Genomic DNA, 27,633 nt, shown 5'->3' with positions numbered 1-27,633 from the left:
TTTACTTTACTTTTTCTTGCTGGGGATTGAACCCAGAGGTGGTGAGCCACTGAGTCACATCCCCAGCCAATTTTTATATTTTCTTTTGAGAAAGGGTCTCACTCAATCTGCATAAACAGGGAAGGCCTGAGTCTGAGTGCTCTGGGCTGGTTTCCTCAGCAGGCCATACCTCTGAGCTCGGTGGGTGGTCTTGCAGCCTCTTTCACACTTGGCATTTTCAGTTTCTCCTCCCAGGTTATGTGAACCAGGAGCTTCTCTGAGCCAATTCCCAGGCCTCAAAGTTCACTATAAAGGCACACAGACTCTTTGCTTCCCATATTCTGGAGAACAAAGATGACCCAGATGGCAGACTGGGATCTCAGCACGAAGGAGCCATCGTTCCCCTTAAAACAGGTAAGTCAGGGACGGTAAGCCATGGAAGGAAAAGGCAGTGAGCCTCTTTTGTCCTCCTGTAGCAATAATGCCACCAATATGGTCCAGTCTACTACCATGGTCTCTCCAAATGAGGGGTTTTGGTCTCCAGTGAGACAGAGTAACACTCCTCAAAGTGCAGGTAGGGCCTATCCTGACGTGTCAGCTCCCACGCTCTGGCAGCCCATGAGCCATGTGTATCCAGGAGGGGAAGCTGGTTGCAGCTAGAGGAGAACATCTTCCTAAAGGAAGCAGCACCCTGACTCGTGAAATACACATTCTCTTTACAGCCAGCCCTTCTGACTTTTCTGCCCAACACACACAATCCTGCTGTGGATTATAGGCACTAAAGGTGACTCAAACAAAGGCTGAGCTGGCAATGGACCAGCCCAAAGCAACTCTGACACACTGTAAAGCACTGACCATCCCCTGGCCACCCTGGGCTTCTAGGTGTGTCTCAAGCAAGCTCTGCAGAGGGTGACGACTCCAGGACCTGGCAAGGTATGGCACACAGAAGATGATCACATGGCCTTTGGAGAGAAGATTCAGGGGTCTGTGGGCACAGTCAGGCTCCCTGCCCTCAGCCAGGTGTGACGTGGGTGCTTACCTGTACCACTCCTCATGTGAGTACCTCCAGAGCCAGTTCACTGAGCTTTTTTGAAGAGCCCAGCAGATAAGACTTGATGCATGTTCAGCCCAGAATGGCGTCGATCTCTGATGAGGTCAGAGGCTGCAGTCTGAGGCAGTGTGGAGACCCAGGCTTTGATCTTCAGATACGGCTTCACCGGCTCTCCCAGCCGCAGATTGTTTGCTGACTTTGCTCCCCAGTGTTCTTTGTGTTATATGTGGGTGTGACAAAGAGACAGTTGAGAAGAGGGTGTAGAAGGATTTCTTTGCCTGTGCAGTCACCACACAATTATAAAATGCTAAGCAGAGGTGTGGAAAGTTGTAAATAAAGGCGGCACCAGAAGTCACTCTGCCAGGCAGTGAATCTGCTTATCAGTCACCACTTGTGTATTCAGTGCCCCCCACCCCAAGGAGCCTAGAGCCCAGGACTGGAAAGGCCAAGGGGCTTCTGTGTCGATGGATTGGGAGTCGAGTGTCTACAAGCCCTTCACTTTTATTTTAAATCTGCAATTTGTTACGGAGGGACCTTGTTATTCATCCATTTACTCATTTTACAAGCAGGGAAACTGAGTTTTTGAGAGGAGCTAGGTCCTGGGTGGAATTACGTACGTTGGTGGTAAAGTCAGACTCACAGACCAGACCTTCTGACCCTGCTCTGGTCAGCCTGCTAAAAGACTCCTTCTCCCTCCCAGTTTCCCTTTCATCTCATAGGTAGAGAGGGCCTCACTTAAACATTCTGGCTTCGTAGCCTTTTCCCCACCCTTATTTGAGTGGAGGATTTGAGTAAGAAGGCAAAAGAGCTCTAAGTTGAATGTAAGGTCCATGTGTGAGGAAGGCATGAACTTTGGAGCATGTTTGGGGCAGAGTGACCCCTGGACCTTGCCCTCCTGTCTATAGCATGGTAAAAGGATGAGCATTTTCCCTTGCGTCCTCTCAGCTCTCACCATATGATATTTGTCCCAGCTCCCAATGGTCTGCAACCCCAAGTCCTCTCTCAGTAGATGCCACCAAGGAAAGCAGCAAGAAAGGCTTGAAATGGAAGTTGTCAGAAGACCAGTCAACCCCCAAGATCAAGAAGAAGCAGCCAGAGATCAGGGAAGGCTTAGAGGGAGCTATTTTATCAGAAAAGCCCTCCATGCCTTCCAAAGGGACATCAAAGGGAGACGAAGCAAGTGGCATCCGAAAGGAAAAGAAGGGGAAGGAAGGAATCTTGTGACCCCCAAGGGGCCCAAAACAAGCCAGAGGGGAGCTGGGGGTGGTGAAGGTCAAGGTTGGAGATCCAAATGTCCCAAGAAGCAAAAGCAAGAAGAAGAAATCTGATAAAGGTAAGTAAGCCCATGTCCTTAGGCCCATGCTGAGTGTGTCCGGGCCCCTCAGTCAACTGTTGGTTTTCCACCCACGCAGAGGAAGATCCCTGGGAAGTGCTTTGTTCATGGTCTTGGGCGCAGCTAGTGGCAAAGCCAGGAAAGAATCCGAAGCACCTGGTTCAATGGGGAATGCGGCTCCCCAAAGCCCAGCAATCTCTCTTTGCACCTGGTTGTCACATTTCCAGCTTCAGGCTTCCAGTAGGCCCAGGCTCAGGATGCATCCTGACCATTGCAGAGAATGGTATCCTCTACCCCTGTGCCCCATGTCAAATTCTGGAAGAGCCTATTTCTACATCCAGCTGTGGGATGCTTATTGGACCAGCACGCCTGAGTCCTTTTTGTCTCTCTGTACTTCATTTTCTCATGTATTGATACCTCTGCTGGAGTCTGCACTCAGTGGGTCCTTGTAGGTCTTCATGCCAGCACAAGTACCTAGAGAACTGAGGCCCAGAGTAGCAGTCTTCTCCTGGTCACGGGTTTTCACTGGCTCCAAATTGGCCACCCTTAGCACACTGTGGGCCTTGGAGTTTAACCAGTTTGACACAGATTCATTGTGAATCTCTTCTTCTTTCCTCTGGATTATCTGTGGGTGTCTTCCATCGAATGGCATCTGTTAGCCTGGGAGGGTTCATCTTTCTGGGTGCCGACGACCAGACCCGCTGCCGGCTGTCAGGCATGGGGAAAGAGGGTTCCTGAGCAGATGCCACTCGTGCACTTCCATGAAGAAGGGGCCCCCGCGAGAGCCCTGCCTTCCGGGCAGCAGCAGAACTGTGCTGAGGCCCAGAGCTGCTGTGACTGTGGCCCTGGTACCCAGGGTCAGACTGGCCGGAGTTGTCATCAGGGTGCCACAAAGAAGAAAGTGTGTCATGGTGGGACTCTGAACAGCCCCCCAGAACCCCTTGATGAGTGTGCCTGGCAGTGCCACAGCCAGCCTGGCAAAGCTCGCGTTTGGTCTGTGTGTGACCTGTCATTTCCTACCTCCCCGTGGTGGATGCTGTAGAGAGACTGTCACAATTTGAAAAGAATGACAAGGGGGAGGGGGGAGTGGGGCGGGGGCACAGAAGCTGTGCATGTGGGCATTTCTCCCTGGGGTCAGTTCCTGTGGGGTAAGGTTAGAGCTCTGTTTAAGAAGCACCTGCGGCAGGTGCAGACAGGCATTCTTCCTGTTAACCAGGTGCTATGTTCAATGGCCCTCAGGTGGCACCTAACAACACATGGTCCAGTGACCCATGTGGTGTGAGAGAGGAAGTGGGCATCTGCAGCTCCAGTGGCTAAATAGGGGCGTGCAGTCCCTCGGGAGGCTGATCCCTACTCCACTGCTCTGCCTTGGGCTCAGACGTGGCCTGGACCAGTGCTGGAAACAGCAATGCTTCCTCTTCCTTAGTGGAGTCATCGCTGGAATGAGAGAAGATGAGATGGAAAAGTCACTGCACTTTGGATTTTATGGCTTTACGAATGAAGTGCACGTGTAGAAAAATTCAGAGAGAAATCATAGGAATCTAACTGTCGTGTCTACCCTGGAGCCATAGTACAGGATCCTGCCTTGCCTAAATTTCCCCCTATTGGGGAAAATATCAAAAGCAGAATGACTGCATTGATAAGGTAATCTCTGGAAAAGAAGGAACGAGCCCAGCCATATGCTCAACAGTTATAAATCAGCCTTTCTTAAAGACATTTCAATGCCATTTGTTAGACACTCCAATATTTTACATGATTTTCAATATACATTGTACCAAAATTTCTATAGACAAATAACTCTGTACATAAAAGTAATACTTCCTGTTTCACATTGCCTCTCAGAAGCAGCAGATTCACATATTTTGTGAAAGTGACATTAATAAGTTAACTGTTGAGGACAAAACTCTAAATGTGCTTATCTTCTGGAAAAATGTTAACCTCTGATAGAACATCTTACACAGGTAGCCATTTGGCTAATATCTCCCCTTCAGCCTTTTGGCTAAAGAACTGTACTTTGAGATTTTTTAAGGACCTTATTTGTTTCAATGTAATTTTCAGTGAATTGGCACTCATAAGATGGTTAGCTACAGGGCTCAAAAGTGAAAACTCTCCCAGGTCTAGGGCTGAATCTTATGTAGTCTATGCCTAGTCCCGTCTGTGTGAGGGAAGGGTGTGGACAGGCCTGCTCTGGCTCCTCAGCAGAAATAGCCCTGAAGGGTGAGAACTTGATCTTTTTTATCCCCCAATGTAATATTATATTGGCAGAATTAAAACTTAAAACGTCACTATTGAAAAAATGCACAGCTACCAACACCAGCAGCCTTTGCCTTAATAAAAAGCCTCAGCTAACAATCCAGCAACATGGATAAGACCACATTTGCTTTTAACAAAAAATGAAGAAAGAAAAGGAAGAAAGCCTAAATGTTCTGACCCATGGTGTGTGGTGGATTAGCAACATTCACTCCACCTGTCCCCAGGGCCCACTGCCAGGGTGATGAGGAGAGTCTCCTCGGTCACCCTGTCTGGGCTCCTGGCCATGCAGTGCACTTGGCTGCGTGCTGACTCTGGATGTGGGCTGAGAGTGGAGGCCTGCTCCTTGGAGAAACTCTCCACGTCAGCATTGCAGTCACTGCACCCAAGAGAGCTGCTGGGCTCTGAAGGAGAGAGCGAGCCAGATCAGAACCACTGCCAGCTCATCTCCATCCCGCACACAGAACAGGCCACTCACTCACATCCAAGTGAGGTCCTGCTCCCCCACCAAAACCTTCACGGAAAAGTCTGGGGACATGCCACACTGTTAGTGGAGACGGGTCTTCCATGCTCACATGAGTAAGATCAAGCTAATCTCGGACTTAGAGAATGTAGTCATAGTACTTTGATCACAGCCAAAAAATGAAGAAGAAAGCAAAAGCAAACCCCAACAGTTGAATTAGGTACCATGCAGGGTTAAGAGTTTTCTGAACAACTAGAAGTTTAACCTCAAAACAGCCCTGGTGAACAGATACTAAATCTCCCTATGTTGCTTATTATTCTGGAAAATTTTTGCTCAGATTTACTGTATCATAAATAGTATCTAAGAGACACTTCTAGAATTAAAAGGGCACCAGGCCAGACCTTCCTGTTTATATAGTAAATTCAGAGAGAATACTAGATGGAAATGTAGGCATCTCCCCTCTTCATTTAGTGAGTAGGTCAACCCAGGTTTTGATTTCAAAAGGGCACTCTGATAAAAGCATCACCAGCCATCTCAGGTGGACCAGGTGCCCGGTAGCTTTCTGTGTCCATGTTCCAGGGCTCTTTACTGTACCTGACACAGAGCTTGGGCTTCCTGCGCATGATGCTGTGAACACCAACCTCTGGGAAGAGGCCTCCATCTCTGAGACACACACCTGCAACAGACTCCCTGGTTTAGAAACTGCTTAGGATGTCTCAATGAGCCTTAGGAACAGAATGGGCAGAGCTGCTGCTGCAGTCTTTCTATCAATGGTGGGTGGAGCTGGCAATGGGCCTGTTTCCTAGTAACATCTTCCCAGCAAGCAGTCCTTCAGCATCCACAACCATGTTAGAGGAGCAGCTCTCATGGGCTCGGGCTTCAGCCCAGCAAGTGCTCATGATCTTCCACCCACTAAAACCGCGCCCCTGTAGAGTGCTCTCCCTCTGACACAGAATACAGAGCATATCTGGGTACAGCCCTTGGACTCTCATCCCTTGGTATCCATGAGGGGCCAGGGCCAGAGCCCCACGAAGATACCCAAATCCAGGGATGCTCAAGTCCCTTGTATACAATGACACACCATTTGCACATGACCTACCTATGTCATCCCACGTGAGTCACCTCTAGATTAATCATCATGTATACAATGACACACCATTTGCACATGACCTACCTATGTCATCCCACGTGAGTCACCTCTAGATTAATCATCATGACTAGTAAAATGTAACTATATACATGGCTGTTGGACTCTATTTTAGGGAATAATGATGAGGAAAAGAAGGCTGCATGTTCGTGCAGCTTCTCTGCCCTGAATATTTCTAGTGTGTAGGTACTTGAACCCACAGACACCAACAGCCAACTGTGCAAGCAGGGCTGGGATTCGGGGCCTGGCTTGTCCCTTGCAGCTGTTCTTACAGCAGTCCTACCTGATCCCGACTGGGACACTCACTACTGATCCCAGGGGGTGACTTTCCTGGGACACAGGGTGTTAAAACCTCTGCAGGATTTGACAGACCAGGGCTGAGCCAAAGAGCAGAGGCCTTGGCAGGGCAGCCACCTTTGTCACTTGATGCTGCCCATCTAATGCCAGACGCCCGTCTTGGGAGGAGCTAGAGGCCATCTCTACCCATGGGGGACAGTCACCCAGAGCCCCACCTCACTGTAACAGAGGCCTTACCGTCACTCTCGATGTCCTCATTGGCCTGATGGCCACCATCAGTCCCGACCACAGCTTCTTGCTGGTCAGAAAGGATCCCCTGAGAAGAGAGGTAGCTTGGAACACTGGTGGCACAAAGGTTTCATCTGAAAGGAGATAAGACAATGAGATATCAGGGTGGCAGTGACAACAGATGCATTTGCATATTCAATGTGAGGCCTCAAACAGGATCCCCTGGAAACAGCCATCGAAGCTGCTCAGAGACCAGGTGGAGCTGGTGCAAGAGAAAGGCCCTCCCAGACCTGAGACTTACCTGAGCCCAGGTCGAAAGCAGGGAAACCAATGTGAGGACCACAAATATGGAGAAGAGAGACAGGAAGGGGACCGAACTAACAAACCAGAGCACTGTGAGTTTCAGGGACAGTCCACCATGTGGCAAGCCGCAGGACTTATGAGGAGGATATCAGCAGGCAGTTTGTTAATATTTTTTTAAAGAGAGAGAGAGAGAATTTTTTTAATATTTATTTTTTAGTTCTCTGCAGACACAATATCTTTGTTTGTATGTGGTGCTGAGGATCAAACCCGGGCTGCATGCATGCCAGGCGAGCGCGCTACGGCTTGGGCCACATCCCCAGCCCTGTTGATATTTTTTAGTGTCAACTGTCATGGCTTCTCCTGACCTGAAAATAAATGCCACCATGCTCACCTGTGTTGGTGACGCTGTGCTGCTCGCTCTTCTTCCTGATTTGGTAGATGATGCACACCCACACCACAGACGTCAGAAAGATGCTGCACACCAGGGCGATGGTGAAGACGCTCATGGTGGTCTCGTCCTTCCTGGTAGATGATGCACACCCACACCAGAGACGTCAGAAGGATGCTGCACACCAGGGCGATGGTGCACACGCTCATGGTGGTCTCCTCCTTCCTGCAGCCAGGTGTGGGCAAGATGCTCAGCTGGCTGTGAGTGTGCTCTGTGCCCAGGATGTTAGATATCTCTCAGGTGTACGGGCCTGCATCCTCCACCACCATGTTCTAGACCACCAGCAGCTGGTTGCCGGGTGAAGTGGCGCCTGTGGGTGAGGCTCAGTGAGCGGTTACCCTTGAGCCAGGTGATTGGGGTGAGGGGCTGCTGGCCACTTTTCACTGGAGGGCTACCATCTCCTCAACAGACACCATGCAGTCTTCCAAGGGTACCACCAAGGGCAGGGTATCTGCCAGAGGTCAAGTGAGCTCACACTCACTCTGGGGCCTCAGTGCTGTGGGTCTGCTTCGTTCTCTAGACATGGCACAATCCCACCAGAGAGCTTCTGTCAGAGCAGCAAATTTTCAGATGGCTGATCTCAGGTCACAAAGATGCTCCTGTTCCCAAACTGGCCTGTGTCCCTGTTCTTGACCAAGACCACACCCCTCCTGCATGCTGTCTGGTCTCTAGTTGCTCAAGGCTCTAGCATTGCACTGGCCTTTAGTATTTTTAAAGAGATAGGGCCAGATGTGGTGGCACATGCCAGTAATCCCTACAGGTTGGTAGGCCGAGGCCAGGAGGGTCATGTGTTCAAAGCCAGCCTCAGCGAAACCGAGGCACTAAGCAATTCAGTGAGACCAGGTCTCTAAATAAAATACAAAATATGGCTGGGGGTGTGGTTCAGTGGCTGAGTGCCTCTTGGTTCTATCCCCAGTACCAAAAATATTTTTCTTTAAAAAGAGGAAAAATCCTAAAATCAGCCCCAAATTTCAAACAGTAGAAACACCTTCCAATAACTCCTAGGCTCCAAAGAGCAACTCCACAGTGCTTGCCCTAGGTTTTGTTTAAGACCCCTACACACACACACACACACACACACACTCGGAATACATCAGGGGTGGAACCTAAGACAGTCAGGGTGACATTCGCAGACACAGAGCCTGCTGAGTTCTGGGCAGTGCAGCTGTAAATGCCCATTTCCACATCAGTGTGTTTTCATCGCAGGGAAGTCTCAGCCTCTGTCCTTCTGCCAGGCAATCTGGGGTTTGGGATGGCCCGTGGCAGCACACTCAAGGGGAGCCCAGGTGCCTCTCCGGATGGTGATGTCGTGGGGCCTTTTGGTAAATGATGGCAGCACTGGAAAACAGACACAAAGGGGATTAGGGGATAGCTAGCTGCAAATGCAGGGAATGCCTCTGGGGAAGAGACCCCCGGTGTGCGAGGGCCACAGCTCGCTCCCTCCCCGCCCTGTGCCTTCACCAGCCCAGGTCTCTGCTACAGCCAACAAAGAGCAATGAGCATCCCAGGGAAAGAGCCAGCCTCTCCCCACAGTGGCACGGCACTTCCTCAACCTCTCCGTTCCAGCTAGCGATAGAGTCTCAGGCTGTGGCTGACATTCTGCCTCCTGCACCTCATAGGGTGAGGGGTCATGCAGGTGGAGTTGTGGCCTAAGGCTTTCCTGCATTCACAAGCCACCAGGAGAGAGGCCAGCAACAGGAATACCTGCTCACGAAGCTGGAGTCACAGAGAGAAGGTCCATGCCTCCCTGGGGCAGCTTGAGGGCCACACAGTCTGAGGGCTCACTGGCTCAGCCTGTGGGATGCCAGAGTCAGGGTCCAGCTGCACAGCAGGCGTCACCACCATTCCTGACCAAGCTGCTCTGGTCAGCCAGGCACGTGGCACATGCCTCTCATCCCAGTGGCTCAGGAGGCTGAAGCAGGAGGATCATGTTCAAAGCCAGCCCCAACAATGCAGCAAGGCCCTAAGCAACTCAGAGATACCCTGTCTCTAAAGTATAGAAAAGGGTTGGGGATGGGGCTCTGTGGGTAAGCACCTTGGGACCTCTTTTACCTGGTATAAATAACAACTTCCCTGGCAGGGAGTCACTTAGCGGTCTGAGTCTTGAGGTGGCAGTGGGGCCTCTCTTGGAATATACCAAGGCCACCCTGCCAGAGTGAGGTCAAGTTTGCTCTGTGTCTGTGGGGCTGACTGAGCACCACCACTTCTGATGACCTGCGAGTCAACTCTGTCACTGGCACTTTAATGATCGGAAAATCTCCCCAGGTTCCATGGTGAGGCCAAGTGCCCACTCATGCTCCTCCCGTCCCCCTCCACAAACAGCAGCCCTGAAGAGATCCACTCCGACATGCTGGTTCCTGAGTACAGGACCTTGTGCCACCCTCCAAGACACCGGTCCTGTCTCTGCTGTCTTGAGAGGTGGGGACCTGCCCCTGCCCAGGATGGCCTGTGCCTCCACAGTTCTGCCACCCATTCAAGGGCACAGCTTCCCCAGGATCCGGGTATGTGTAGAACCTGGAAACTGGACCACATGGTTCCCGGAGCACAACAGACAGAAGTGCAAGGCTCAGCTCTGCTGCTCACCTCACATCCCAAAAGTCACCCAAAGCCAAGGAAGAAGGGTGCTTTAATCTGCAGAGCTTTCTCCCGGCCAAACCCAGGGAACAGTGTGATCTAATTCCACTCTTGCCTCCGTCCTCTCTGAGGTGGACAGCAGTCGGAATGAGGTGCCTGGGAGAGACCAACAGGGGCACTTCCATACCGTCCACCGTGAGCCGGGCCTTGTGAGAGTAGGCGGAGCCAAGGTGGTAGGTGATAAGACACTGGTAGTGGCCCTGATGCCCCAACGTGGCAGGCGGGAGGTGCAGGATGGTGGTGTACTCCATCACTCCCCATCCTGCATGCATACGCATTCGTGGGAGAAGTTCTCCGTGTCTGCGTCGACCAGAAGCTCATTGTCTTTCTTCCAGGCAGACGTCTGGGGGGTTGCTGCTGCTGACGGCTGAGCACGTGAACTGGAGGTCCTTGCCCACTGTGGGTGATGATCTGTGGCTTTGGGAAGTCATTTTGGGAGAAAAGGGCCACCGTGAGGAGACAGGAGCCAGCTGCTCTCATGCTGGCACAAAACTGGGCCAGACGCTGTGAGAGCCTCACCAGGGACACCAGACCCCACTCGGGTGAGGCCATGAGCACACCCTGGACTAGAAATGGGCCCACCGTGCTCAGTCATCTAGCCTCCAGAAGTCTACGGGAGGCCCATCCCACGGCACTGCTGGCACTCACACTCAGCACACAGAGGTGACACTTGTTGTGGCTGCACAAAGGACTCTGGCAGGATGCCTTCCAGAATGTCAGGACTTCCAGAAATCTGAACTCCCTTAAAATGATGAAAGTTCTGACAAAATGGAAAGGATCAACTGTGCTGATTTCTGAGAAACCAAACACAACGATCCACTGGGTGTGGACTCAAGAAAATGGAGTCCTCTTAGAAAGAGATAGGAGCTCTCTGGTGTTGTGAGTTACCCCAAGTCCCACCTGCCCCCACCCCTTTCTGTGACAGCCTTGAAACTCAGCAGTTAGCAACCATTGAGGCGTCAGGTGGAGCTCCTCCCAAAGCCCCATCAGAGCAGTGTCACTATGTGACCTGTCAGGCCACAACCTGGAAAGCCCCACACATGAAGAAGGCCACCACAGGAACAATATTTTTTCTTTTAGTTACCTACGATCTCCATTTCCTCCTCCTCATTATTATTGTGATTCACATTTTTAATCTGCTGATTGTTATACTTCTTTTTCTTCTTCTGTTTCTCCTTTTTTTCTTTTTCTTCCAGTTCTTGTTTTTTCTTCTAGTTCTTCCTCATCTTCTCCTAATTCTTCTTCTTCTAGTCTTCTTTGTGTTCATATTCATCATCTCTTCCCTCAATTCATTTTCCATTTTCTTCTCCTTCCCCTCCTCTTCCTCCCCCTTCTTATTTTCCTATCCAAGACCAGCTCACTAAGCTATGAGTAGTTCTATTCCACCACACACTTCTCCCTAGATGTGGCCTCTACTCTTAAGTGGAGTCAGTTTGCAATGAAGGGAAAGTTGTTGGAAACCAGGTGCCTAAAGGAATGATTCTTCATTGAACTGCTTTTCTCATGTACTTGTCTCAGGCATGATAGGCTGCCAAAATCAACACCTCTGGTTGTCTGTACTTTGACAGAACACACAGAAGCCTCTCTAATCTGCCCCTCATGGACATTAACTTTGCAATGCCTGATCAGGTCGAGGCGAGGACACACATTAGGAAGGTCCAGCAGCTCCTGGTGCAACATTAAGAACCTGCAGATTTATGTCCCCATTGTTGCAGTTTGTTTTGTACACCAGGCCCAAAACATCCTGCCTGTTTTTTGTTCCTAGGCACACTGTTTGAGCTGCAAGTTATCCTGAGCCCACCGTGACTCATTGCACCCCACCATTTGATTGTCCAACTTACTTTGGTGCTTGAGCCAATATACAGAAGCTCAAAGTTTTCTGGATCCTCCTGCTAGAGCAAATGTTCATCTAAAGCCCTGCGGGTGATGGTCAGAGCCCTGTCCTGGCATGTGACCCGAGCAGGATTGGAGAAAGCTCATCAGACAAGGAGTTTGCTCAAGAACAATCAGAGACAACTGAGCTCTCAACACAAGGGCACCATCTTGTTACCCGGCCACCTGAGAACTTCATGTGACTATGTGGGGCCTTCCTATGTGCTTCTAGCCCAATCTTGGTACAAGACTCTGCTTGAACCTGCTATGCCCTACAGGGAGAAGGGAACAAGGACCAAACAGGCTTTGCACAGACACACTCTAGTCCCATCAAGATGGGAGCAATGATCCAGTGGTCTCCTATATCCCTGCTCTGGTCTGAGATATGGCTGCATTTGTGTGCAGATCAGGCACAAACCTAAACCAGAGCTTGCTTGTGACTCTTTAATGATAGCCATGAGAGCTGCTGGCCTCTAGAGTCTCAGTGCGTGCTGGGATATAAGAAGGTACAGACCCAGCAGGGGCAGTGTTTGAACATGGCTCCTCTGTAGCTGGACACCTGGAGCCCACTGCAGATAATCCACACCCACAAATATTCTACAAGAGAGCCTCTATCTCCCCATATATTTACATGCAAACTTTGAAACTAGTGGCCTTGTATGAGGCTCCCAGTTTTCTGTAACCCACAGCTACCTAATCAAATCATGCTAAGAAGGCTCCTTTCCCTTAACCAGAAACATATCCTCTCCCACACACAAGAAAAATGACTGCCACCTCCTCTGCTCCAACCTCCTAGGTCCAACACACTCATCAACAATACCAAGGCCAATAGAGGACAGCCTGTACCCTAGTTATTTCTCTGACCTCCTCTGAACTCAGCACTAGCTTCTGCACTTTGGGCCTACACACCCCAAAACATGCAGGCCGACTCCCACCCAGACCTGGCATGCTGCTGCTCTCCCACCTCTAAGGTCAAGCTCTGGCCTCTCTCTTCCTCATTTTCTGCTCTCCTTATTGACCTTACAGCAGCTCTAATTCAAAAATACATGCCTAGTCCAAGATGTTTGCAGTGGACTCGGTCTTCCCCAATGTGGGCTCCCAGGAGACTCCCCTGCTCGAAGACTCACCAGGATGCTCTTATACTTTGTTGTCCTTTGGTTTTCCAGGAAGACGTGAATGTGGCAGCTGCCTCCCACCCACTTGTTGTAAGGGGCCATGAGGAGTACCTAGTGGAGACACCTGATCTCCTGGACTCCAGCTCTGGATGACATGCTGTTGCTGCCCCTTCCCAGGGCACCGGAGCCATTCCTGGAGAAGGCTCTAGCTCTGGGGTTGGCTTAGGAGCCTTCATTGGAACTGAGCTTGTAGCTAGAGGAGAAAAGATGCCAATATGACTGCCTTGCCCTGAGCTTCATACAAACAGACAATACCCCTGTCTGCCAGGAAGACCTCAGCCCCTGAGCCCACACAGGACCTCTTACACACAGCAGCCATCACCTGAGTGGACAAAGCCTAATCCTTTTTCCCAGCCCAACACCATCCATGCAGACTCCCCGCAGTGGGACAACACTCGGACCTTTCCTCACATACCCTTAGATACACACTCCAGTCCGCCTGGTACTCAGGCTCTGCCTCGCTTGACTTCCCATCTTCAATCTGGGACAGCAGGTGGTATGCTTGGTGCTCCATGTTCAAGCCACCCAGGAGCAGGTGCATGTATGGCAGCAGCATCTGGAGAATCAGAGAGCCTGGAGGCTGATGGAAAGCCTCAGTGTACAAGACCACCCAAATACCAAGAAGGAAGTTAAGGCACTGTGGGGAGGCAGGTGCAGAGTCAGCAAAACCCTGGCCTCTCCTTCGCCACGGCCTCCAGTAGCAAACCTCCGACCCTATACTCCTGAACCTTCCCTGGCTCTGCACACACCAGTCCACCCCAGACAAGTCACAGTGGCTGTACAGGCAGGGACAAGACAGGTCACAAGGCAAAGAACCTTCAACGAAGGAGCGCTAGATCCATGGTTTGACCAGCTCTTCCCTCCTCTGGGCAGGCCTGACACTCTTCTTCCCCTTGGCTACGTGCTCTCCAACCTGGAATGCACCTTCCGGGAGTGTCTGTCCTCCTGCCCACTCTTCTCAGGGCTCAAGAGACACCTCCTCCCCTGGTGTCGGCTGCAATGCTACCTCATTCTGTGTGAGCTCTCACTGAGTCCCCCTGAGTAGCAGTGGACCTCTCTTTTCCCATGAGTGCAGACCACATCTCTGTGGCCCTGGGGGAGGACAGGGAGGTGTAGTGTGGTGGGATCCATTGTCCCAAGAGCTTCCCCAGAGGACCATGACTCTACTTACAATTCCCTGCCTTACCCCTCCTACTGTTGAAGCCCCACACCTTACACTGCATGCAGGAAACAGAATTGGGGAGAACAGTCTTTTCTCAGCCTTCCCAAGTCAAATCACCTTGCAGGTTCCTATTCTGGAAACAGGAGCCCACCCTCTTGACCCCAAGCCCTTTGCACCTGCAGTTTCAGGCTGACCCCCATTAAAAGGGACACAATGACAGTCATTTGTACCCCATTTTTCATTGAATTATGTAATGTGCCTGGAAACGTGTCTTCACACACTGGGTGCTTTCTCTATGTTCATCAGTGAATGAGCCCAAACTGATGATTCCCACATATCTCTCTGGACATGGGAGCTGCCATCTCTAAAGCCCCTGTCCAGCTATATCTCATATAGGAAGCTCTGTCCCACTATGGAACCTGACGTCTTTTATTAACACAAACGTGCTTTGCCCAAGGCCTGAGTTATGAGATGCCCCTGGCACAGAACTTCTTTCTTCATGAAGAAAACATCACACCAAATAACCCCCAGGCCCCACTGAGTCCACCTGGGAGTGAGCTCAGAGCACACCATTGAGCAGCAATGCCCTGTGTGTGAGGAGCAGATGGACACAGGATGGATTAGTTGGCCCAAGAAGGGGACTTCACTCCCATTGCAAGATTGGGGCAGACACTTCCAGGACTCATCCCACTTGGTGTTCACACTTCCCTATGTGTGTGGTCCTCTATCTTCCTAGATTTTACAAAGCATTTGGGTCTCTGAGAGGTACATGGCAGCCCCAAGACCCAGGCATGAGGGGGATGCACACTTGGGCTTGGTGGTATGGTGCTTACCTTGGGAACAGCAGGTCCACGACCTGCTGGGTGGGGATGAAATCCGAGTAGATGGACCCAAAGGTGCTGCTAAAATTTGAGTTCCTGCCACAAACAATGTGCACAAGCTGATTCATGAGCTGGTTCTGCTTATAAGCTTTAATAAGAGTCTCTACCCTGCAGGGCTCATCCATGTTCTGATCTAGCTCATTTTTGCACTGGTATCAAAAATGATGGGTTCAAATGGGAAATAGTAGCAAACAGGAAAAGGACTTATTCCAATACTGTGAAGTAAAAGCACAATGGGACAGTTCACATCATTTTACACACACACACACACACACACACACACACACAGAGACACAGAATGAGTCCTGGGCCATTCAGACAAAAGGGCCTGCTGGGCCTACCTGCCCTGTGCTACTCACTCTTGAGTTTCTCTGGGATCATCGCCAGAGACTCTAGCATCTAACATGAATCCTCTCCCAGTCTTCCCCCACAAAGGAAAGGCTGCACAATCTACCCTGGAGACTCCTAGGGGCCACAGGAGAACATCCTTCTCACTCCAGAGTCTGAAACAAAGTGAGCTGGGATGGCTTCCTTAGTGAAGTGTGTGTCTGGTTACCAGGGTTCCTTGTAGTGTTTGATCCATCAAGGCGATGATGTCATTAGTTGTGATGTCCATTTCTGAGTCTCCTATTCATGAGACAACTTCCAAAAGCCAATTTCTCCCCCCTCATACACCAACATCAGTCACAATTTCCATGAGAAAGTCCCATGAAATCAATTACAAAGATCAATGCTCTAGCCCTACCTTGAAAGAGTCACTTAGTCTTAGCAACCATCATTACTAACCACTAAGTCAATGAATAAAGGTCCTCAGGTGTCAAGCGACAAAATGCAGGATGAGCAAGGATGAGGATGAGTGGGAGAATTCTCCCTCTCCCAACACAATTAGGGAAGGATGTGCTGCCCTCAAGTGGCTGAGGGGCCTGGGATCCTGCCACAGAGGGGGGATTCCAAACCTCACATCCACTGACCCAGGCCAGAAGACCAGGTAGAGTCCAAGGAAGCAGGGGCAGCCCAATGGCAAAAAAGGTCAAAAGGAACTAGGGATCTGCCTGGACCCTCAATCCCCTACTCTGAGTAGGGCTGCATGATGAGGCCAGAGGCCATCCACAGATAAGAGACAGAAGCAAGACAGAACGACACGTGCCTGTGACCTTACTCATGGGGGATGGAATACAGTCACATAATAGAGGTAGAAAAATGGTTGTGAGCGATATTTTCCTAATGACTATTAAGGCAGATGGCAATTGGTTGTTGGCGTCCTGACCCACAGCAGTCATTTTACAAGCAATGCCCATCCAGCGCTCTGTCTGGGCCTTGCTCTGGGCCACCACTCTCCCTACCTGGCCTATGTCACAGCGTCCCCTTGCAAGCAAGAGGAGTGACAGGCGCCTTTTAGGGGCTCTGTCCTTTTGGGCAGCAGTCCCATCCTTCTGGCTGAGGAGCATTTCCCATGGGAAAGCCCAGCATCCAGGGCCATGTACACTGGGTCCCACGCCTAGAGGGGCAGCCACAGGCCTCACATCTAGGAAGTTGGGGACAGGTGAGGAGGCTAGTTAGTAGCTGTCTCACGTTAGGTCAGTAGCCTATCTGACAGCCAGGCAGTTGGGGCGCCAAGAGCCCCGCCCTCAGCATGCAGAGTTGGTCACAGAAGTGCGGTGGGGCTGTCGCCAGGGAGACGGGGGCGGGGCCTGTGCCAGGGCGGGAACTTTGAGCCTCGTCTCGCGGGGAGCTGGGAGGAGGAGGAGCCCGGAAGTAGCGCCCAGAGGCGGGGCTGTGGTTTCCGGGTGGCGGGTCCTGCTCCCGGGGTCCATGACAGGAGAAGGTGAGCTGCCGGGAGCGGCCCCGGTCTAGGTGCCCACACGAGGGGGGCCCCGGGAGGACTCTGCCGCCTCCCTGGAGCCTCGGTCCCGGGCTGCCGGTCCCCTGGAGCCGCCGGGGCGGTCCCCACAGCGCCCACCGCGGACCCCGCGGTCCCGGTTCTCACCTGAGGGCTCTCCTCGGCGGAGCTGCTGGTCACAGGGGGTGGAGTTTGATCTGCAGGGTCCTGTTCAGGATGCGGTGGCCTCAGCAGTGTGGCCTGCGCCGCGGACCTCAGAGGAGAAGAGGTGGCCTGACCGGCAGGGCCCCTGGAGAGGGGAGGGCGAAGGAGGAGCCCAGGTGACCTGGGGGAAGGAGGCGGTTTAGAAGACAGACCCGCCCATGGGTGTCAGGTCTCACTGACTCTGTGTCTCCTTTTCCTGTCGCACCTGTGGATTTTGTTTTAAGTCCTGGCGTTAGGCACTTGGTAATCAGAAGCTGTAACGGGGCTCTAAGAGCGGCTGCCTCGGCTAAAAAGTGTGGGCCCTTGCCCCAGAGCGAAACAACAACAACAACAACAACAACAACAACAACAACAACAACGGGGGTGGGGGGGGGACAGAAAGCAAAAAGAAAAAAAAAAAGAATCGAACAAAAAATCCAATCAATCCATGGGCCAAGGACCTGAACAGATACTTCTCAGAATTGGATTAAGACGCTCCTATAAAAGCGGCCACCAGGGGGAGCTCGAAAACCGTCAACCAAATCAGGCTGAAGGGACGCGGAACCTCGGTCGGTCGGTGTCAGCGGGATCTGCTCCGCAGGGGTCGTAGAAAGTCACCCGGGCACGTGCCACCAGCCGCCGCCTCTCCCCCTCCCCCAGGGTCCCCCGCAGCAGCGGGAGGCGCCGGCAGTCTGCCCAGCACCCCTAGAGAATCCGGCGGGGGACACGGGCGCTGTGGGAGTTCAAAACCGAAACCACCACGGTGAAGCCACAATTAGACAGGCAGACTGATAGGCCACGGTTGGATCCATCCAGACGATGTAGGAATTGACAGAAACATGTAAAAATCAGTTTGACATCGGTTGCTTGGGAATTTGATCTGCTGGTCTTTGGGCTTTGTGTTTCCTCCTTTTTCTGTACAAAAAAAAAAAAAAAAAAAAAAAATTGGAAGATGACCAGCCTCTGAGAATCCTTTCTTGTCTAGGGGCTGTCTATGTCTTTGGGTCAGTGGCAGAGGGCCGGCCTAGCACAGAGTCTGAGCCTTAGCACGCCATATACAAAAAGGAACAAATCGAAAGAAGGTGTGCTGTCCACCGACAACATACTACGAAACAGGAGAAAAAAAAAAAAAAAAAAAGAATACTAATCCTAATAGGAAAAAGGATGCTTCCTTGTGGAGTTCTATTTTGTCTGTTTGGCCATTTTATCTTTTTTTTTTTTTTTTTTTTTTTTTTAATCTATCAATATCACAGAGCCAAATTTTACATTTAGGTACTTAGTAATCAGAAGCTGTAACAGGGCTCTAAGAGAGGCTGCCTTGGCTAAAAAGCATGGTCTGTTGCCCTAGACTGAAACACCACATGCTCTGGGATAAATAAAGCTGGAGAAAGCTTGCCATCTCTACCTTCATTTTTATCTGTGTGCACATATTACGCACTGTTTCATCTAAGACGTAGCAGGGCAACAATATCTGTCAGCCCTAAATGGACCCAACCCCTGCCCTCCCCAGCCACACAGGAGACCACAGTCTGAGCAAGAGCACTTCACGGTGTTGTCATTCTGGTGTTGTGGCTCAGTGGTACAGCACTTACCAAGTACGCATGAGGCACAGGGTTCAATCCCAGCACCACATTAAAATCATCATCATCATCATCATCACCTAAATAGACAAAATAAACTTATTTATTTATCTATCTATCTATCTATCTATCTATTTATTTATTTATTTATTTATCTGTTTGTTTATTTATTGGAGGAGGCCTGTAAACAGGGATTGAACTCAGGGGCACTCACTGACTACTGAGCCACATCCCCTAGCCCTACCTATCTAGTATGTTACTTAGAGACAGGGTCTCACTGAGTTGCTTAGTGTCTCACTTTTGCTGAGGGTGGCTTTAAACTCTGGATCCTCCTGCCTCAGCTGAGAGAGAGAGAGAGAGAGAGAGAGAGAGAGAGAGAGAGAGAGAAGCATCTGGGATGACAGACATAGGCCACTGTACTCAGTCACTTATTTATTTTCAGTACGACTTCAAGGTACACACAAGACAATCACTGCCAGGCGTAGGAGGAACATAGCACATTGATAAACAGTCAGATCTTTGAGGAAGCATTAAACAATCTTAAGGTAGTGTGCAAGTCATTCCATAACCTCAGAATACCTACATGAGGGTTGGGATTGTAGCTCAGTGGTAGAGCGCTTGCCTTGCATTCCTGAGGCCCTGGGCTCAATCCTCAGCACCACATAGAAATAAATAAATAAAGATAAAGACATTGTGTCCATCTACAGCTTAAAAAAAAAATGTTTAGAAAAAAATAAATAGATACCTATATGAAAACCAGAGAGAATTAAAAGAAAAGATGGATAAATCAATTATGGCAAAGAGACGAGAACACTCATCCCTTAGCAGCTGATGACATAGGCCATAAATAAATAATCACAGTAACAAAGGACAGCAGAAGCACATCACGAACAACCCACACCTAATGGTCATGTTCAGAACACTGCAAGGCCACCACTACACAGCAGACCTTCTTCCTTTTCTTTTAATATTTATTTTTATGTGGTACTGAGGATCGAACCCAGGGCCTCACACACGCAAGGCAAGTGCTTTACCACTGAGCCACAACCCCAGCCCCAGCAGACCTTCTTTTAAAGTGAATACGGAATGTTTACCAAAGTTGACCATAGAATGGAACATAAACCCAATCTCGACAAAGTCTAAAACATGAAATCACACCACAACTCTTCTCTGAACACCACAAAAGTAATCTGGAGGTCAGGCATGTTGGCCACTGCCAGGATTCATTTCAGGCAGACTGATAGGCCACGGTTGGATCCATCCAGACAATGTAGGAATTGACAGAAACATGTAAAAATCAGTTTGCATCTTTCACAAACTCTTGAGAGGGGCAGGTCAGGGGTCAAGGTGAGATTGAAATACCCCCAACAAAGTGTCAACTTTATCAAACCAGTAGCCTAGATAAAGCAGGTACTTGTACTATTCCTTCTCTGTGCCATTTTGTTCTTTTTTTTTTTTTTTTTTTGGGGGGGGGGGTGGTTCCAGCCACTTTGGGTTCCTACCAGTTTGTCTGCAAGGGAAAATTTGTTTTCTGCCAGGCTGGGGTGCCAGTTATCAGGGCGGGGAAGTAAGATTCTTACACTAAACCGGGCTTGCTTGGGGCAGGTCTCAGTTCTAATTTACATAACAACAGGCAGTGCAAAGTCTCTCCCACTGCCCCTGAAGGAAGAAAAATATGGCCTCTCCAGGCTGTTCACAATTCCCAGCCTGTTTCAGATTCCAGTATGGTTTCCCGTATCTGTTTTAAGGGTCAGTTTGTCTCTCTAACTCTGCATTTATGGTTTAAAACTAAACTAAGAGGTTAATTTGGATATCACTTGTTTCAGAGCATTTGTTCAATGTGTCCACCAGCATTTAATTTCTCTCTCCTGATGTTCCTTAATAACCTGATTGCTTTGGCCTCCTTCTCCTGGATCATGTGTAACTTGTCCCCCCCCCCACACACACACACACCCTTTGGTATAAAAAGAAACCTAGGAGGAGATTGATCCTAAAGAAAAGGGGTGCTCCACTAAGTGAGAAACTGAAAATCCAGTGATTAAAAAGAGTTTGGTGTGGAGAAAGAGAGGGAAATGTGTGTGTGTGTGTGTGTGTGTGTGTGTGTGTGTGTGTGTATGTGTTATAGAGAGAGAAGGAGAGAGTCTCCTGTACTTCAGGGTTTTTGTTTGTCTGTCTGTCTGTCTGTCTGTTTGTTTGTTGTCTAATAATTACAGTGTTTGAATTGGAAGCTCTGCCCTGGCTAATTCTTTCCAATTCTTACAAAGTAGTAACTGTGGTTATGTTCATTTCTGTTAATGATTCATTCTTCCTGCTTTTTAAATTCATTGATCACCCAGAACTTTTTTGTTTGGGGCAGGAGGGGTCCAAGTGCTTGAGAGAATTTTTTTTTTTTTCCTGTGTCATTTGAATGGAGATTTGGACCTCTGACTAAGAGTAGAGTTTTCTAAGAGAAAAGAGAAGAGCTCTAAGGGAAAAGCAGGGGATTAGATTAAAAAAAAAAAAAAAAGCCTTTTGAAACCAAACTATTGTTAGGTAAAACTGCTTACTCTTTGCCCTGAATGAGTAGAATCTTAAAATATGTGATATGTTTGGGTCAGTCCAATGTGTCTTTGCGATTCATCATCATCTGAAGTGGCACCCCCCCCCCTCTCTCCACTGAAAAGTCTTAACTGGGCCTCTTCAGAAATCTTCACCCAGACTGGTTTTAGGTCTGTCGGCAAAAGAGTCTCTGCAAAAGAATTCAAGGTGGATAAACTTCCTATTTTCGTGTCGCCCTGTTTACTTGGCCACTGGCCGAGAAGACACCAGCACTCCAGGTGCTGGACACCCCCTTACTAGTTTTTCACAAACATATCCAGAATAGTACTTTGAAGAAATGTGCAAACAAGGCCTCTGGCCTTGAGCTGGACTTCACCCAGAGGTCTACATTTTTAAGATACGAGAAGTTACCAACTGGACTCCATGGTTACAGCTGGCAGGGAGAGACTAGACAGGGGGGAAGAAGCTCTCCCCTTCTCAGGTGTTGTCCTCGAAGGGTGGGTTAACATGCCCAGAACAGTGAGAGAAAAAGCTGCTTTTATGTGAACTTCTGCAGACCATGAATTTCTGAGCCCCTCCCCTTACATGCTCGGTATAAAACTCTGAAACTACCTGAAGTCGGGGTTCAGGGGATTAATTCATTACAGCAAAAGCCGTGTCCTCTGAACCTGGCGGCAGCCAAATAAAACCGTTTCCCGCTCTGTTCGGTCGGTGCCTTGCCTCATTTGTCCCTACAACACATCCATGCAAGGAAGACTTTATCAAACCAGTAGCCTAGGTAAAGCAGGTTCCAGGTTGCTTTTTGCCACCATCACCAACACCAACCCCTCCCCCCCCTTGCGCCCCCCCCCCTTCTTTGCAACTGAGAGATAAGCTAACATGGGTCACTCTATATGCAATGAATACCAATAATTTCTTCTGATTTTTTTAAATTACACACAAACAAACAAGCCAAAAACCATGAAAAGTATAAACTATGTTACTGAGAATCAAGAAGAGTAATTCACTCATGTAAATTCAGAAATTCGGTAAGGTGGTTGTTGTTTCTGTTGTGGTTGTTGCTGCTGTTGTTTGTCCTTTTTTGTCTTTTTAAAAAAATTTTCGGGCTGGGGATGTGGCTCAAGCGGTAGCGCGCTCGCCTGGCATGCGTGCGGCCCGGGTTCGATCCTCAGCACCGCATACCAACAAAGATGTTGTGTCCGCCGAGAACTAAAAAAATAAATATTAAAAAAAAAAAAAAAAAAAAAATTTTCTCCCAAGTGTCAAATCAAGGAAAGGGGTGGGGGGAGGTGGTGGTGGGGGTCAGAAAATGTAACAGGGGTCCACTTGATATGCTTTGAGTATAAGTCTCACTGCTCAGCCACTGAGGCTCATGTTAAAACCCATATCCTTTTTCCTTTCTCTTTTCCCTTCCTTCCCCCTCCCTAATCACAGGTGAAGCTACATTGACTTTCAGGGTGGGATATCTGCCCATTGGCTAACAAATATTTAGAATTTCCATCCAGAAAATCACTTTTTCTGTGTGATAACCTTGCTAGGCCTCGGATGCGTTAAAACAACAGAGTGTCAGCAGAGTCGTCAGAGTTTTGCTGCTGTAAAGGTTCAGTTCTTATGTTTTCTTATTATAATAAATTCCCCCTCTTCCTTCTGAGATGCTTTGCCTCTGAGCAACACCCCCCAACACCTACACCTCTCTCTCTCTCTCTCTCTCTCTCTCTCTCTCTCTCTCTTTACCGCAGGGCTCCATAAGTTGCTGAGGCTGGGCTTAGTCTTGTGATTCTCCTGAATCACCCCACATCTCTGCCACTGGAGATGTGTGCACATCTGGGGACTAGAGTAGTATGCTGTGTGTGAGAGATTTTTTTATTATTCAAAAGTTGGTACACTTAAAGACATATAGGTTTCCTACACGAGAGGTCACCAATTAATGCCCTTTTTATTTATTGTATTTTATTGTATTGTACCGAAGCTCTAAACTTATCCCGTAGTCAGTGACACATGTGGAAGTTCTAACACTTGAATTCGGTGTAACATTCAGATTTAAAAAAAAAAAAAAAAAAAAAAAAAAAAAAAAAAAAAGATCTGTGCTTGGGGCTGGGGATGTGGCTCAAGCGGTAGCACGCTCGCCTGGCATGCGTGCGGCCCGGGTTCCATCCTCAGCACCACATACCAACAAAGATGTTGTGTCCGCCGAAAACTAACTAACTAAGTAACTAACTAACTAACTAACTAACGAAGTAAATACATAGATAGATAGATAGATGATAGATAGATAGATATTAAAAATCTCTCTCTCTCTCTATCTCTCTCTCTCTCTCTCTCTCTCTCTCACTCTCACACTCTCTCTAAAAAATAAAAAATAAATAAATAAAAAGATCTGTGCCATTAATGACCAGTTTTCACATCTGTTAGTTTTGATTGGATAAGTAAGGGTTTGTTTTGTGATCGTTTGTTGAAAGAACACTCCTGTAGCAGGCGAGTGGCACTGTGTCCTGAATGCATAAGAGTATTTGTCCACTTGTGTCCAAGCTGTTCACCTAGGTCCAACTGTTGGTGAGCAAAAACCACATCGTGGCAGTTATCTGGCCAGAGTCATAGATTCTTTTTTTTTTTTTTTTTTTTTTTTTTTTTTAAGAGAGAGTGAGAGAGGAGAGAGAGAGAGAGATAGAGAGAGAGAATTTTTAATATTTATTTTTTAGTTCTCGGCAGACACAACATCTTTGTTGGTATGTGGTGCTGAGGATCGAACCCGGGCCGCACGCATGCCAGGCGAGCGCACTACCGCTGAGCCACATCTCCAGCCCCAGAGTCATAGATTCTGAACGTGGCTTCCAAAGTCAAAGGTCAACGACTGTATGTAGGACTTCTAGGCAACTGTGATGTGAAGATCTCTGGGCTTGTTGTACAATAAATGTGTCTGTGTTCCTTCAGCGCAGAAGGAAATGTATGCATTCTAGAATGCAAAGCTTGGGCTAGGGTTTTAGCTCGGCAGTAGAGCACTGGCCTGGGAGGTGTGGAGCGGTGGATTCGATCCTGATCCTGAGCACCACAGAACCAAAAACAAAGGGACAAACAAGCCAATAAGGTAAAGATATTGTGTCCATCCATCTACAACTCAAAAAATTAAAGGGGAAAAAAAATAAAATGCAAGGCTTAGCCAGGCATGGGTTGGGGGTTCATGTCTGTCCCCCACCCCCCACCCCCCAAGAGGATCAGGAGGAGGTTGAGAGAAGGATTGTAAGCTCATGGCGAAAGTAACCTCGAGAGACCCCTGTCTCCAAAAGAAAATTTGTGATAGTAAAAGCAAATGGGACTCTGTTTTGTTTTACTGTCTCCATTCTGTAAAACAACCAGGCCGAGTAGAAGGGTCATGACTGGGGCAAGATGTTCTTTTCCTTTTGCTATAGAAAACTTTAAGGACAGGGGACGTTGTTTCTGTAACTAGCCCCTAACGGGGCTATGCTTCTGTCACTGGAGTGGCTAGGCTGATTGTGATTGGCTGAGCGTCCCTCCGCCTGACTTCACTCTCCAGCTTCTGTAACTTGGCTTGCTTGCATTAGCTAGACGCCCCCTCCCTCCAAAACGTCCCTTTTGCCGGTTTCAGGCTTCTAAGGAGCACCCTTGCAATTGTTTGAGGCTGGTCAGGGGAACAGCTGTATGTTCTTCTGGTCAGTCGCCGCTAGTTGTGCTTTCATAAAGGCTTGATTCCTTTATACGCGAGTGGTCTGGAAGTCAGTTTTTGAAACCCCGGGACCAAGCTTTAACTAGAACAAGAACAAGCAAGCAAGCAAGCAAGCAAGCAAGCAAGCAAGCAAGCAAGAAAACAAACAAATAGATAGATAGATAAATTGAATATGAGGATGTGGCTCAGTCAGTGGTCAAGTGAGTGCTTCTGGGTTCAACTCATAAATCAATGGATTTACCAAAAATGTATAAAAATATCTTTATAAAAAGGGGATGTTGGTTTAGCTCAGTGGCAAACTGTGTGTTCAGTCCCCAGTTTTCCAGGGTCCATGATGAGCCTGCGTGAGGGAGGGGCTGGTTTCCGGTTCCATCCCCACCAAGGAAACCCTGACATGAGTATGGGGAGATGTATTCGGCTATTGGAATGCCAAGGGTAGAGTGATTTCCATGTCGATCTCCCCCCCCCCACCCCCCCACCCCACCCCGCCCTGCCCTTTTTCTGTGTGGGCAAGGTCTCTTCTAGTGTCTTGATTTCTTTTATTTATTTATTTGGCCTAGTTGTAAAGAATGCGTTTGTGTTATTAATTTCTTTTTCTCTGGAGCTGAGGATCGAACCCAGGGCCTCGAATATGCTAGGCGAGCGCTCTAACGCTGTCCAGCCCAGCACGGGAGGCATCTTTTTTTTTGTTTGTTTGTTTTTCTTTATTCTTTTTTTCCCCTTTCCCATGGGCACTTTGAGATGAGATTTCCTTGCCTGTTTGGGTTGTTTGAGTCTCTCTTTGTTCACTACTTTTGTTTCTTTTGTGATGCTAGGCTGGGGAAGAAACCCAGGGCAGGGCCTTGGGCATTGGTCCACAAACGGTCTTGATTGCTGGGCAACACCCTCACCTTTTTTCCTTTGTCTCTTCTTCCCCAGAAAGTAAACCCAGGAAGGGCCTCCCTCTCCTTCCCCCAGGCCCGAATCCATCCTGCTTGGGTTTGGTGCGCAGACAGGTACACACTGGAGACACACACAGACACACACACACACACAGACACACACACACACACACACACACACACACACAAACGGGAAACATCACTGTTTTGGTTTGTTTCTCTCTTAACCTCATCCAGGCCCTCCCTCATAACTCTCAGGGGTGGGGGAGGGAAGGTGTTTACCTTGGACCTCTAGTGGTGACAGCCTTGGGAGCGACTACTGCTGGGGAATTGGAGTGAGTGGGATGGGGGAAGTGTAGGATTATAGTTCAAATTCCAAGGGTCGGGCAGAGGCACAGAAGCTATCTCCTAGGTGGGGCATGTTAAAGGCTAAGGAAAGTGATCAGATACCAGCGGTATGTCCCCCCCACCGCCCAGTGCTTCCAGGACTTTACTGTGTGTGTGGGGGGGGGGGGCGGGGCGGGGGAACAACAGAGCGGGCACTGAGGCCCTTGCCCATCTGTCTTTCCAGGGACTCAGTAGGCTGAGGGAAGAGAGGAAGACATGACGCGGCGGCTTGCAGCTTAGTGATCTGTATATGGATATAGATATAGATATCTAAGTCTGTCTGTCTATCTATCTATCTATGTCTATACATGTAGATAGATGATATCGAAACTGGAAATGGAACTCAGGCAGGTCTTGCAAAATGACGGTAGCTTTGCGCCACCTAGCGTTCAGTGACTGCAACCAACGAGGCTGCCCTTTTGAGACCGCAGACCACTCACTGTGAACTCCCAAGTTCCACAGGGTGGAAACATCCAAGTGTATATGCTTGTGTTTCTGACCCGGTGGCAAGATGAGATCCGACTGAAGAAGCCAAGCAAGCCTAAAACGTGTGTCCCACCTTCACCACTCCTAAGTGTGGAGGATTAGCCAACTGAGAAAGCCTTAGGGGAGGGAGCAGCTTGGGTCCGATAGGGGACACGGACGGACGGCTGGGAAAGGGAAGGACCCTGAGTAACTGCACAGTTGCTCTGGGATCCAATTTTACCTGTAGACCTACTCGGCGATATATAAACCTCAGCCAGCCAGCCTGTGCTGCATTTTGTCCTGCCTTTATTGGTATTAGGTATTTTCCAGAAGAAATTGGGGGGGGGGGGATTTCCCATCTCGTGTCTCCCGGGACTGAATCCTCCTTGTCCACGCTTTCCCTGAAGATCCTTTAGAGATTCTCCACTTCGAGATGGACCGATGTGTGTGCTGCTGCAGGTTTGACAGCCATCCAGGAGGAAAAACAACCACCACCACCACCACCACCACCACCACCACCACCCCGGGGGGGGGGGGGGGGGAGTCCCAAATCTCCAATACCATCACCTTTGTCATCATTCCACCATCCTTGGAAGAAGGAAGTCGATCCAAAGGTCCTGGAAGAGAACAGTAAGAGTAGTGAAAGATCAGAATGGTGAGACAGTGTCCAGCAACCACCACCTCAGCTACTCACAAGAGAAAGTGAGGTCCTGGGAGTACTCAGGCAACCTCCAGAGACCTCGAGCTTTAACCAGCAAATAGAGAGACAGGAGAGGGAAGGGGAAGGACACCCCCCTCACCCCATGTGATAACACCACCACAGGTGAGCAATAGAGGGACACCCCTTCTCAAAA

General features: G+C 49.2%; 1 pseudogene; it reads right to left on the bottom strand.

Annotated features, from left to right (window-relative positions):
* Positions 1-4,830: 4,830 nt before the first annotated feature.
* LOC144251929 (leucine-rich repeats and immunoglobulin-like domains protein 1) lies at positions 4,831-10,613 on the bottom strand (annotated as a pseudogene).
* Between the last annotated feature and the right edge of the window lie 17,020 nt (positions 10,614-27,633).

Source organism: Urocitellus parryii, unplaced genomic scaffold (assembly GCF_045843805.1).
Source record: "Urocitellus parryii isolate mUroPar1 unplaced genomic scaffold, mUroPar1.hap1 Scaffold_310, whole genome shotgun sequence".
Taxonomy (NCBI): Eukaryota; Metazoa; Chordata; class Mammalia; order Rodentia; family Sciuridae; genus Urocitellus; species Urocitellus parryii.
The sequence above is the reverse complement of the archived record's forward strand: the minus strand, read 5'-3'. Positions and strand labels throughout refer to the sequence as shown.